The sequence below is a fragment of the Bos taurus genome, chromosome 25 (genome assembly GCF_002263795.3).
Source record: "Bos taurus isolate L1 Dominette 01449 registration number 42190680 breed Hereford chromosome 25, ARS-UCD2.0, whole genome shotgun sequence".
NCBI classification, from domain to species: domain Eukaryota; kingdom Metazoa; phylum Chordata; class Mammalia; order Artiodactyla; family Bovidae; genus Bos; species Bos taurus.
In genome coordinates this window covers 37,612,851-37,625,409 of record NC_037352.1, presented here as the reverse complement: position 1 = coordinate 37,625,409, position 12,559 = coordinate 37,612,851, and the positions used below count along the sequence as shown (strand labels likewise).

At 52.9% G+C, this 12,559-nt stretch overlaps 1 long non-coding RNA gene across 1 annotated transcript; it reads right to left on the bottom strand.

The window, feature by feature from the left end:
• Positions 1 to 707: 707 nt before the first annotated feature.
• Positions 708 to 8,296, bottom strand: LOC112444336 (uncharacterized). The gene is made up of 4 exons (XR_003032662.2): positions 8,068 to 8,296; positions 7,622 to 7,705; positions 2,978 to 3,257; positions 708 to 973 (listed from the first exon to the last, which is right to left on the bottom strand). It is a non-coding gene; the product is annotated as an uncharacterized lncRNA (long non-coding RNA).
• Between the last annotated feature and the right edge of the window lie 4,263 nt (positions 8,297 to 12,559).

The following is a 12,559-nucleotide window of genomic DNA, read 5'->3' as shown; positions in this document are numbered from 1 at the left end:
CAGCAGGTTTGGGAGTGGGACCAGGGGGCCAAGAGTCTCCATTTGGTGAAAATATACTTCTTATCGGGCCTCCCTGGTGGCTCAGCTGGTAAGGAATCTGCCTGCAAGGTGGGAGACCTGGGTTCGATCTCTGGGTTGGGAAGAGCCCTTGGAGAAGGGAAAGGCTACCCCCTCCAGTATTCTGGCCTGGAGAAGTCCATGGACTGTATAGTACACGGGATCGCCAAGAGTCGGACACGACTGAGCGACTTTCACTTTCACACTTCTTACCACACATTGGGAAACAGACATGCCTCAGGACAGCAAAGCCCATGCACCACAACCACTGAGCCTGTGTTCTAGAACTCGTGAGCCACGACTACTGCAGCCCGCGCGCCCTACAGCCTGTGCTCTGCAGCAAGAGGAGCCACCGCCACGAGCAGCCCGAGCCCCGCAACTAGAGAGCAGCCCCCATTCGCTGCAACTAGAGAAAAGCCCTCACACAGCAACCCGGCATAGCCAAAGACAAATAAATAAATAAAAATATAGAAATGGCAATTTGGGGGGGAAAAGGAAAGATAAAATTTGAAAAAAAAAATGGTGACTCAATACTGCTGTTTTGCAAGCTATTACCATGGAGGACGGGGGCAGGGGAGAAAGTACTGAGTATAGGGGACTTAGGGATCTTTCTGTAACATTTCTTAACTGTACAAGAATCTACAACTATCTCAAAATTAAAACTTTAATTAAAAATCGGTGACCCAGAAAATCAGGAGGAGGATGGAACGCCAGGCAGCTCCGGGCAGGTGCTGCTCATTCGTATTCATCGGCTCTCGAATCTGCAAGGAGCTGGGGTGCGGCTGAAGGCGGGGTCCGTGGGGTCAGTGGCAACAGCTGTGGATCCTGAGTGTCCCTCTTGCTGTTCTCGAGGTGGGGCTCGTGGGGTGGGGAAGATCTCATCTCTCCGAAGCCCTGCCAAGCACCGGGCATGGACCTGATGGAGGAAAGTTCCATGAAGAAAGTGACTCTGGCGCTCAGTCCCTTTAGCTGGTTCAGGTCCCTGCAGCAGGGGGTCAGACACGGGGAGTCTGGGGACCATGATTGGGAGCAGAGGCCAGAATGACTTCAGTCGGTCCCCACTTTTATGCCCCCATTAGCCAGGCTCGGGCTGCCTGAGGTGGGGGTGGGGAGCACCTCATCTTGATATTTGCAGATTTATTCACAGAATTCCCCACACATCTGGATGAGAATATATGACTTGCCCCTGGAGGAAATAGTTAAATGATTGCTAAACCACAAAATGTTCCTGTCAAATTTGCTTCCATATTTTATTAGACGCAGATGAGCATGAATTATTGTGAAGCCAACAGGAGGGTTTGCAAATTCAGTTCTTGCTTTTCCATAAACAACTCTTCCGTGTCTAGATAGTTATGTCAAGGTTTTAATGAATATTGGCTTGTGATGGAACTGCTGAATAACTCATTCATTTATCCATTCATCCATCCATCCACCCACACAACATTTATTAGGCATCCACTGTATGCCAAGTGTGTGTTAGTTGCTCAGTCATGTCTGACTCTTTGAGACCCCATGGAAGGTAGCCCCCCAGGCTCCTCTGTCCATGGAATTCTCCAAGAATACTGGAGTGGGTTGCCATTCCCTTCTGCAGAGGATCTTCTCAACCCAGGGATTGAACCTGGGTCTCCTGCATTGCAGGCAGATTCTTTACCTTCTGAGCCACCCAGCTAATACCAGCTAAATTGCAGCTCAGGTATCGTTCTTGTTGACCTGCCTTCACCATCGGATGTACAAGGCTGTTGTGAGATGAGCCAGTTTTGGGCTTTACTGTCGTGGGAGGGACACCCTTTTGGGGGAGTGGGCTTTCTTTCATGTATCTCAGGAGGCCACTGGCCACAGAGAAGAGGGAACATTTCCTCATACCTGATTGTGGTTGGATATGCTACCTAACATTAAATTATTCTTTCTTAAGATCTTCTCATTTGTGTCAAGGTGTGAAATTTCTTGGGGAAAAAGTGGACACAGTTGAATAAGACTAGCTTTCAAGTTGAATGGGTCTTATTGGTTTCTCACACTCTGTGGGGTTCTGTCAAATTGATCCTGGCAGGGCAGGCCACGAGGTCTGCTTTCTACTCAGACTGCCCAGCACGAGGCTCTGAGAAGCTGGGGATAAGAGAAGAAGCAACATTTGTTCCTCCTCCCTCGTTTGGCAGTTGAGCAACAAGGATGGCTTGTAAGATCCAGGAAACCAGAGAGACTGGGGACCCTTTCACCACGCTCCCTCTGCCCCCTAAAGACAGGAGTAGGGTTTATGTCTGCTGCCTTGGCCTGAGCTGTGGATGGGAACATGGTCACCAATGACAGGGGGCTGGGCTCACCCCACTGGGACCCTGGCCTTGGAGGGCTCTGTGGCTCTGCAAGCTGACACTCTGTGGGGGGAGCGTGGAGTCTGCTTTGAGAAAGACTTCTTAAAGAGAAAGCAAGAGGTAGAGGACTTCCCTGGTGGTGAGCGGTCAGGAATCCACCTGCCAATGCAGGGGACACAGGACCAACCCGTGGTCCGGAAAGATCCCACGTGCCTCGGGGCAGCTGAGCCCGTGCCTCAAGTCCTGCAGCCCACGTGCCCTCGAACCTCTGCTCTGCAACCAAGGAGCCACTGCAGTGAGAAGCCTGTACCCAGCAACCAAGGGGAGCCCCCGCTCGCCGCAGCTAGAGGAAAGTCCAAGAGCAGCAACAAGGACCCAGCACAGCCAAAAGTAAGTTAATAAATAAATTAATTTAAAAAGGCCAGAGGGGGAAGGGTGCCCAGTGGTGTCCCCTCTGCTGCGCGGGTGATGTCTGGGGTTCTCACGCAGCCTGCGTGGTGCCTGAGCAAAGGAGTCCCTCCTGCCCCCAGTTTGTGGGCAGAGAGATGGCCCCGCAAGTCCAGGAACACATCCAAGATCACCCAGTGCGTCCTGGAGGCCAGACTGAAACTTACCATCCTTCCTCCGTACCGCGGCTTCCCAGACAGGGGCTCTGTGTGTCGACCTTTTCCCAAGGCAGACGTGGCTGGAAAACCAAGGACTGGGGGTGTCAGTGAGGAGGTCCCTGGGCAGGGCGGGGTGCCCTTCACTGCACCTGTCCGCAGGTGAGGTCAGTTGAGAGTGACCTGGGAACGTCCAGAAGCATCACCTTCCATCCAAAGACTACGGTTCATGATCAGGCCTGGCAGACACACGTGCTCTCCTCTCCATTCCAAGTAGTGGGCGACTGGGTTGCTGAGACATTCAGGAAACAGAGTTGGTTAGAAATAGGAATTCAGACGAATTGCTCCTGAAATCCAGAGGGCCCGGGGAGGTGGTGCGGGAGGAGGGATGCCTGGTTCTTAGGACTCAAGAGCTCAGCAGCAGCCCTTTTGGTTCAAGCTTGGAAATTCATACTGAAAAGGGGTGGCTCCCTCCTCCCTCCGTCTTTTGTTCTGTTCAGTCCTTGGTGGACCGGATGAGGCCACCTGTGCTGGGGAGGACCATCGGCTGGACTGAATCCAAGTGCTAATCTCATCCAGGAACACCCAGGAGGAGTGTTTAATCTGGGGATCTCCTCAGCCAGTCAAGTGGACACATTAAATAACCACCACCGCTTTCTTCCTTTCATTCATGAAATTAGAGGCATGGTCTTTGGTAGCTCAGTTGATTTCCTGGGGGAGAGGAGAAAACACAGAGTTCCTGGGGCCTGGGTTAGGGCGGAATTCTTGGAGGAAGACGTGGAAAGAGGAGCTTCCCTGGTGGCTCGATGGTAAAAAAAAAAATCTGCCTCCGATGCAGGAGACCCAGGTTCCATCCCTGGGTCTTGGGTCGGGAAGATCCCTGGAGGAGGAAATGGCAACCCGCTCCAGTATTCTTGCCTGGAAAATCCCATGAACAAAGGAACCCGGCGGGCTACAGTCCAGGGGGTTGCAAAGAGACGGACACAACTGAGCGACTAAACTTTCAACACTTTCAGAGGAGCCAGGACAGCTCTTGGGGAGGAGAGGTTGAAGTAGAAACACAAGAAAGGGTAAATGAAGATGCACTGGTGTGTGACATTCTTTGAGGGTCACAAGCAAAGTTCAGAATATCTTTTGATAGTTTGTTTCTTGGAATGTGCTGCCAGGTGGGATGATGGGATTAATCTAGATACTTTTTTTTTAAGTTTTAAAAAGTGTTTTTTTTTTTTTGCTGTGGACCATTTTTTAAAAATTTTTGTCGAATTTGTCACAACATTGCTTTTTTTTATGTTTCGCTATTCTGGCGGACACGACTGAGCGACTGATCTGATCTGATCTGATTCTGGCTGAGAGGCATGCGGGATTTCAGCTCCCCAACCAGCCATAGAACCTGTAGCCCCTGCACTGGAAGGCAGAGTCTTACCCACTGCACGGCCAGGGAAATGCTTAATTTGGATGCATTTGGAGAGTGGCCATCAGAATTTGAGAACTCAGGTGTTGTGTTTAATTGTACCTCCTATTAAAATAATCACTCAAGATCTGAGCTCTGGGTAATAAAGGATGTGACTGGTTCCTGGGAGGGAGCTTGGAAATCTTGGGAACTTCCTGAATGATAGGAGTGTCTGTTATTTCTCAGGGACTCCTAAGGTCACACCTAGGTTTACGATGGGGTTGGCCACGCCACAGAGACCAACCCTATGACTAGCAGGCTGGGTCCTTGAGCCAGGTGATGTCAGCATGTTTCGATCTGAATGTTTGTGTTTCCCTCAAATTCACATGTTGAAATTCTAACCTCTAACCTGATGGTATTAGGAGATGGGCCCTTTGGGAGGTGATCAGGTCAGGAGGGTGGAGGTCTCGTGAATGGGACTGCGTACTTATGAAAGAGGCCCCAGGGAGCGTCCTAGGCTCCCTGGCCACATGAGGACACCGTGAAAAGATGGCCATCTGTGAACCAGGAAGTGAGCTTTCAGCAGACACTGAATCGCCTGGTGACATGATCCCACACTTTCCAGTCTCCAGAACTATGAGAAGTAAATGCTTGTTGTTTCTAAGCCCCCCAGTGTAGGTGTTATAGACTGTTGTTACAGCCAGCCAGTCTACAATGAAATGCAGACTTACAGTTTATATATATAGTCTGTACTTTGTTCCAGTAGCAAGAATGGAGCCAGGCACAGCCCGCACTTTGGGGATGGGTGGGGGAGGAGGGTTGGAGAGTGAGTTCAATCACGTGGCCAGTGACTCAACTCATCATACTTACAATGAAACCCCGATAAAAGCTCTGGCCCCTGACCTTGGTGGAGCTTCCTAATTGAGTCCACGGGTATGCAGGAGGCTGACACATTCAGATTTTATGGCGAGAGGGCGCAGAAGACCCTCCCAGAACCTCGCCCTGGGGCCTCTTCATTTGGCTGGTCCTGACCTGCACCCTTTATAATAAAACTGTAACCAGAAGGATGGGCTTCCCTGGTGCTAAAAGAATCTGCCTGCCAATGCAGATTTGATCCCTGGGTTAGGAAGATCCCCTGGAGAAGGAAATGGCAGCCCACTCCAGGACTCTTGCCTGGGAAATCCCTTGGACAGAGGAGCCTGGAGGGCTACTGTTCATGGGGTCGCTTAGCAACTAAACAACAAAAACCGGAAGGACAGCCTTACCAGCAAACTGTTGAGACCGACGGGGGTCGGGAAAACCTTCCAGATTTGTGGCCAATTGGTCAGAATTGTGGGTGGGCTGGCGACCGCCAAAGTGTGGCTGGTGTCTGAAGTGCGGGCAGTCTTGCCGGGGACCGTGCCCGTGAACCTGTGAAATCTCCTCTAACTCCAGGTGGTTAGAGTCAGAACTGTGCTGCGTTAACTGCAGAGACACGAGAACGCCACACCTCACTGCATCTCTCTCAACAAGAAGAATCTCTCACGAGCTGAGTTTGTGTCAGGCATGGCGGTGGGGTCCACACATCCCACCTAACTGTTGAATGTCATGTTACTAAAGGGATTCGTGAAGCTTAGAATATTGCTAGTGTCAAAGGGGCGACACTGTGAAAAACACACTGAGATCGGAATTACTATTTTTAGGTGGGTGCACAGATTTGGAGGACCAGATTTTCATATAAATTCATTAAAACAAGGAAGTCTAAATGCTTCGTGAAATGAAGGGCTGCAGAGTAGTTTTCAGCCTTGCTTTAAGAGGTATTCAGTTGGTGAAGACTTGGAAAGGATGCTGGCGGCTGACAACCTTGCCCTATCCTTAGGTCTCCTGGGATGTGCCAGCTTGCTGACTGCTAGGCTGGGGTACACTGTTGGCTGGCACTTGGGGCACAGTCTACCAAGAGCAGGAGGATGGGCTTAGGGATATCCTGGTCCTCACGGGGCCCGGGAAGAGAACAGGTGGGTGAGGGCCTGCGTGATCCCACGTTAAGGTGTTCCTGGACTGGAAGCGAGGCCCCGCCTGTCTGTAGGGTGGACAGTCCCTCTTGTAAGGACACTCTCACTGGACCGGCGCCTCCTGTGATTCAGCTGATCTCAACTCTAACCTTAATAAGCGAAGTGAAAGTCGCTCAGTCGTGTCCGACTCTTTGTGACCCCATGGATTTTACAGTCCATGGAATTCTCCAGGCCAGAATACTGGAGTGGGCAGCCTTTCCCTTCTCCAGGGGATCTTCCCAACCCAGGGACTGAACTCAGGTCTCCCGCCTTGCAGGCAGATTCTTTACCAGCTGAGCCACCAGGGAAGCCCAACCTTAATAATGACATCTGCTTCCAAATGAGGTCACCTTCTGAGGTACTCGGTGGAGATGAACTTTGTGGGGACACCAGCTGACCCATTACATCCTCTAAATGTCTATCAATCGGTAGACAGATCAAGGGAATCAGAAGAGGCCCACTGTCTGTGTTATCACAGCAGAGCTGGGCTGGGAGTGAGGTTATCTCAATGGGAAGACAGAACATTTATAAACTCCTGAGACTGTCCCCAAGCACAGGAGGTCCAAGGCCGCTGCCCCCTCTACTCTGAAGAATCTGCTGGACATCCTTCTCTCTTTCTGTTGTCCTCAGCTCTTCAGGAAGAAGCTGAACCCTTTATTTACAGTCTAAAGAGATGACCTGAGCAAGGACTAATGGGTTAAGCCCAGGGACAAGATGACAGTTCTCTTCTGCCTTCTCAGTCCCAACAAAGGCTCTAAGAAGAGACCAGGATGCTGTGGGCTGGAGCCGAGGGCTGGACGGGCCCCAGGGCAGGCTCGCCCCTCCGTCGTCCGTCCCACCCTAAAACCAGCTAGAGCCCCCAGCAGAGAGCAGTGCTGCAGCCGCTAAGCAAGGTTAGGGTTTTGCATTTCAAAGGGCAAATGGTTTCTGTCTCCAGGCAACTTGTAATTCTTTTGTTCAAAGAATAAAAGCACAGTTGGAGACCAGAGAGGGGTATCAGGACTCTAAGAGTTCCGAAATCAGAGGGGGTTCCCGGCTCTCTGCCTGACTTCCTCTACCGACCCCGCTACTGACTCCCGCTGGGCCTGTGGGGGGAGTCTGGTCTTCACCAACACACGGGCAGAGCCAGAGCAGAACTCAGGTCTGCCCTGCCCTGACCCTGGATATCGGCTCCCTCTCGGTGCCTCACTTGCCTCACTCCCCTTGCAGGGGCGGGGGTGGGGTGGGGGTTCTTACCTTTGTTCTCTGCCTCTCTGGTCCGGCCTGCAGGTGGCCCCTCTTTGCCGGCTGTCTGTCTGTGTCTGGGAGGCAGGCTGGTGGCTGTCAACAAGAAGCATCAGGATTCAGCCAGGCCATGGCCCACCTGGCGAGTGGGGCAGGTTTTTCCACCCCCACCCCCCCACCCCCGCTTTCCTAGCTTTGCAGGACTATTCCCTGGGGGACAGTGTGGGTGACCCTGGAGACAGGAGGGAGAGGAGCTCAGGATTGCAGATCTTGAACCAGGGCCAATCTGAGGAGAAGTCAGAGGGTTTGAGGGGTCGTGGACAATCTCCCAGGGAGTCCCCACGGCCAGCTCAGGGCACAAGAGGGTCAGGGTGGGGGAGAGGGTGGAGGGCCCAGTCCAGCCTTGAAGAGCATCTGCCTCAAGAAGGATTAAATAATGAAACACCGCAGCTACTTACAGAACCACTGTCCGAAGGGTGCTTGTGAATTCTCTTTGATTTCTCCTTTGCACCCACGGAGTGTTCCTGCCTTCTGGGGACCTGAGACTCCAGACTGGCCTAGAGTTTGATTCTTGGTCCAGCAGGCTGCTCCAGAGGCAGAAAACATCCAGACTTCCTGGGCCCCCAGTGCACCCCAGCCAGTCGGGATTGCTGGACTTGCCGCTGGGATGCCCCGTGCCCCCCTCCAACCCCGCCCCCCAGGCACGTGAGCCATTCTCTAGGGGGTGTCACAGACAACCCCAGTGAGGAAAAGAGAAACCTCCTGTGTATTTTTTTTTTTTTTTTAAACAAAGAGTGAACTTGTTAGTTACTCAGGTGACAAGAGAGTAGAGAAGCTAAAAGGTAAAATCAGGCAACTCAGGGATTAACAACTCAGGAAGCTGCAAGCAGCCCGGGACTGGAGAGGCTGAGGGAGGAAGTGGCTTTACTGGAGCCCGAATCTGGAGCCTTTGGGTGGAAGGTGGAGTCGTGGCAAGGGCCAGGAGGAGGGGACTGTGCAGCCGGAGCCAGAGAGGTGGAGGAAAAGGAGGTGTGCGAAGGGGCGGGAACAGACCCTGGCTTCTTTCATCCTGCATCCCAGTTTTTAAAAATTGGGGTAAAATACACATAACATAGAATCTACCATCTTGACCATCTTTGGGGGTACAGTTCAGAGGCATTAAGCACGTCTACATTGTGGTGCAACCGTCACCCCATCCATCTCCTGGCCGTTTTCTTCTTGCACAACCAAACTGTCCTCGTTAAACAGCGTCAGTGTCTCAGCCCTCCACAACCCCCTTTACTTTAGATACTTCATATAAGTGTGATCATATTTACACTGCTGCTTGCAATGCTCGTCCCTCCTCGCCCACTGGGCAGACTTATACTCTTGGCAGCTCAAGCTCAAACTCCAACTCGTCTAACCTGACCACCAGGAAGAACAAACCCCAAACCGTGAACTGTTGGTTCCATCTGTCTAAACAGCACAGAACAGAGGTGGGACGGGCCTGGGGGTGTATTTTCCTTCCCAGGATGCTGTCCCTCGACCTCTGATGACCCCAAGTTTCCTCTAGGGGTCCTCCCCAACCCCGTTTCTCGTGGATTGGGTAGTGATGACAGCCCTCACCTCCAAGCTTATAATACAGTCCATCTTCCTGGTCACAGTGACTAGCCCTGAGACTTCAACTGAGCCCTTGGACAAGAGGGACCATCTTCCACTTGGCTGGCAAGGCCATGAAGGTACCGTGTGGGCCAGGCCTGCCTGAGAATGAAGCCAACAGAGAGGAAAGCACAGTCATGGGCTGCAACAGCAGTGAGCTTTGACGACATGGTTTCTATACCTGGATACAGCTATGCCTGAAGCCTTCTTTCACCTGTAAGCCTCCTCTTTTTGCAAGACAGCTTGGCTTGGGATTTCAGCCACTTATCACTGGAAGCCACGTACCACATGATTAATGTATGTGCCTTGGGCCCAAGTCCTGGCCTTATATGCCTTCTTGATTCAGAGCTCCTCGGCTACAGCTCTGTACATCTGGTCCCCAGGACAAGCGGTCTCTCTGAATACCCTGTAGTATGTGGTTTGCACAGAGAAAAGCAGATCAGAAATCAGTGGTACCACCTGGGGAGTGGTTTTCAGTCAGGAGGGCACACTTTTCCCAATTCCAGGTTGGGTGATTTGCCCAGGGCCCCAGGGGGCTGGGTGGTGGAGCTAGGACCACCCAGGTTGTTGGGTCTCTTGGCTGCTTTGCCCAGTCTGGGTCTCTGGTGAAGGCTGTAGGCAAAGGCTCTCCTGGTTAGGCCAGGATGAGAGACCCCATTCCTGTTCCCAAAACAACCACAGAGCCGGAGGAGCATTGCTTGGTGAGAGATGGGAACGCTGAGGCTCTTAGGCCTTGGGGGCCCCGCCCTTGGTGAGACAGGCCTGCCTCTCCCCCACTCCCACCCCCCCACCCGCCGCCGCAGTCACCCAGGAGGGCCACTGAAGGACAAAGCCGGAAAGAGGCCCCAGCGCCTCGTCAGCTGGCATCACTCTCCGCCCTCCCCGGGCACTTTACACATTCAGAACCTATTTTAGAAGCAGCAGCTCATCCGATTCTCTTTAATGCACTTCCAGGCAGCACAGATGTGCATCAGGGAAAGAACGTTCCTGGAACCAAAGCGCTTCTGTGGGCTCATGATCTGCTCCCTGGGCGCCCACTCCCAGGCCAAGCGCCCCCCATGAATCACGCATGAGAGCTGGTGGCTGCCGTGCATTCGGGAGGCAGAGGGTCAGGGCTCCAGCTGTGGGGGGGTGGGTGCAGGCCTGAAAGCGGGAAGCGCTGGAGGCCGGGGGCGGGGGGAGGTGAAGCGTCCAGAGCCCTGCCCCCGGGTCACGTGGGACCGGCCCCTGGCTCCCGCCCCTCCCGCAGCGGTCGTCCGCGTGCGACAGACTTTAGTGAACGGAGGACTTGGCGCCTGAACAGTCCCAGATGGACTGGCTGGCGGGGAGGAAACCGACGGATGACAAAACAAAGCGGCGGGGAGGGGGCGGACGCGCCACAGGTGAGGAGAGGACGAGCGGCCAGGCTAATGAGAGATTCAGAGCCACGCGGCAACTCCCGGATCAAAACCGGCGCAGGGGGCTCGTTAAAACACACAGAGACATAAATTACGCCCTGCGAGCACCTGTCCTGAAAAGCGTGTTAGCCAGACAGGCAGATGATGGAGGGAAGATGTCTGATGTTTCTGTCGGTTGCAAAAATACATGTTTTTGATTCGGAGGGGGAGGCACCAAAGTCCATGATTTAACTTTTAAGGGAATTTTCAAAGTTTCTTTTTTCTACTAACCAAAGCTGAAAAATGTGTCCCTGGAAAGGAACATGAAAACATGTTGCTGAGAGATTTAGTCTCTCCCTTCCATGAAGTGAAGGAAGTAGGAGGCTAGACCAGCCAAGTGGGTGTTCCCACCTGCTGTGGGTGCCCTGGGGGAGGGCCTGGGGTGGGAGCAGGGCTCGGATCCAGCGTCCTTTACTCACTGCAGGCACCTAGGCTGCAAGACCCGGGCTCTTTCTCTGACTCATCACAACCCACTTGCTGGAAGGCATGGAGCTACCTGTCTCCGGGCACCCCTGCCCCCGCCCCCAGATTCCCCCCCACCGCCCCCGCAGGCCCCTGTAGATGAGGACTCAAGAGAAACCAGCAGGAGTGGACCTAAGGTCTGGGAGGCCTGAAGCTCAGACCACTGAGGGAGTCTCAGGAAGGATAAGCACACCACGTATGTAGGTATGAAAGTAAATGTTGATTTAGAGTGAGAAAGGAAATCACACAAGGAACCGGGGCCCTGGGAATCCTGGTCTCTTCCTGCAGTGTCTTTAGCAATTTAAGAGACATGCTTGCTGGTTCCAAGCTGACTCCTCTCCCCACCCAGGATACTCTGTTACTCCCAGCATCTTCTAGCTCTCCCAGGGGCCCAAGCAAAGGAGGGGTCTTGACATTTGGGGCTTCATCTGCCCCTGGAAATGAGGCTGCCTAGAAAAGTCACCTCTCTGCCTTGGCTGGGATATGCCTGCGGTGGGATCCAAGGTCTGTAAGGAAACGAGGGGCAGGAGGGTTTGGAAAGACCTAGAACTGTGCTCTGGGATTTGGGAGCGGTTGCCCAGAGGCGGCCAAGTTTGCGGGTTTGCAATTTCAGTTGATGGAAATCTGACCAATTGAATCCCACCCTGTTCAGAGAAAGATCACGTAACAAGCAGGGGCTGGTGAGCTGAGGCCTGGAGGAGACAGCAGTGGGCAGAGCTGTCTGGCTGGGGCCAGGAAGGGGGCATCTTGGCTCCGGCATCCGGTTGTCTGCCAAGGCTGACCCCTGGCCTGGGAGATGGATCCTCCAGTGGCCTAGACCCAGAGTTTCCCCTAACCCCCAGGCTTACCTCACTCTCCGTGTTCTGGGCTAATCCAGGGAATCTGTGACATCACAGTCAGACTCCCGGAGGTCTGCCTGCTGGACAGGAGAGTGCAGGATGTGGAATAAGGTCTGTCCATCCAGAGTGTCCGGCTGATGGTAGCCTGGCTCTCATGCCCGAGAGAGAGAGAGGGCATCGATCTGTCAACCCACACAGCCCACAGCTGTATTTCTCAAAGCAATTCACTAAATTGACATTGTGGCTTTTATTTATCACTTTCTTTGAACTTGGTTCATGCCAGCTCACCCCCAAGAGAGATGGGGCCATTTTACAGTGCTCACAGAATCACGTCTGGTGCAGAGCCATAAATATCACTCGAAGGAATGGAAATTAGACTTTGAGGCTGCTAGAGAAGGCTGTGCACCCAGACAGGAATGAATTCCCAAAGAAAATGGCCACCTTGAGAGGGACAGACTTGGGGAGCAGCTGGCTGGGCCTGGGTTCTCTCTCTGATTTGTCATAGTGAAGTGTGGGTTTTTTTCTTTTTTTAAAAAATAACATTTATTTATTCATTTTGTTTTTGATTGTGCTGG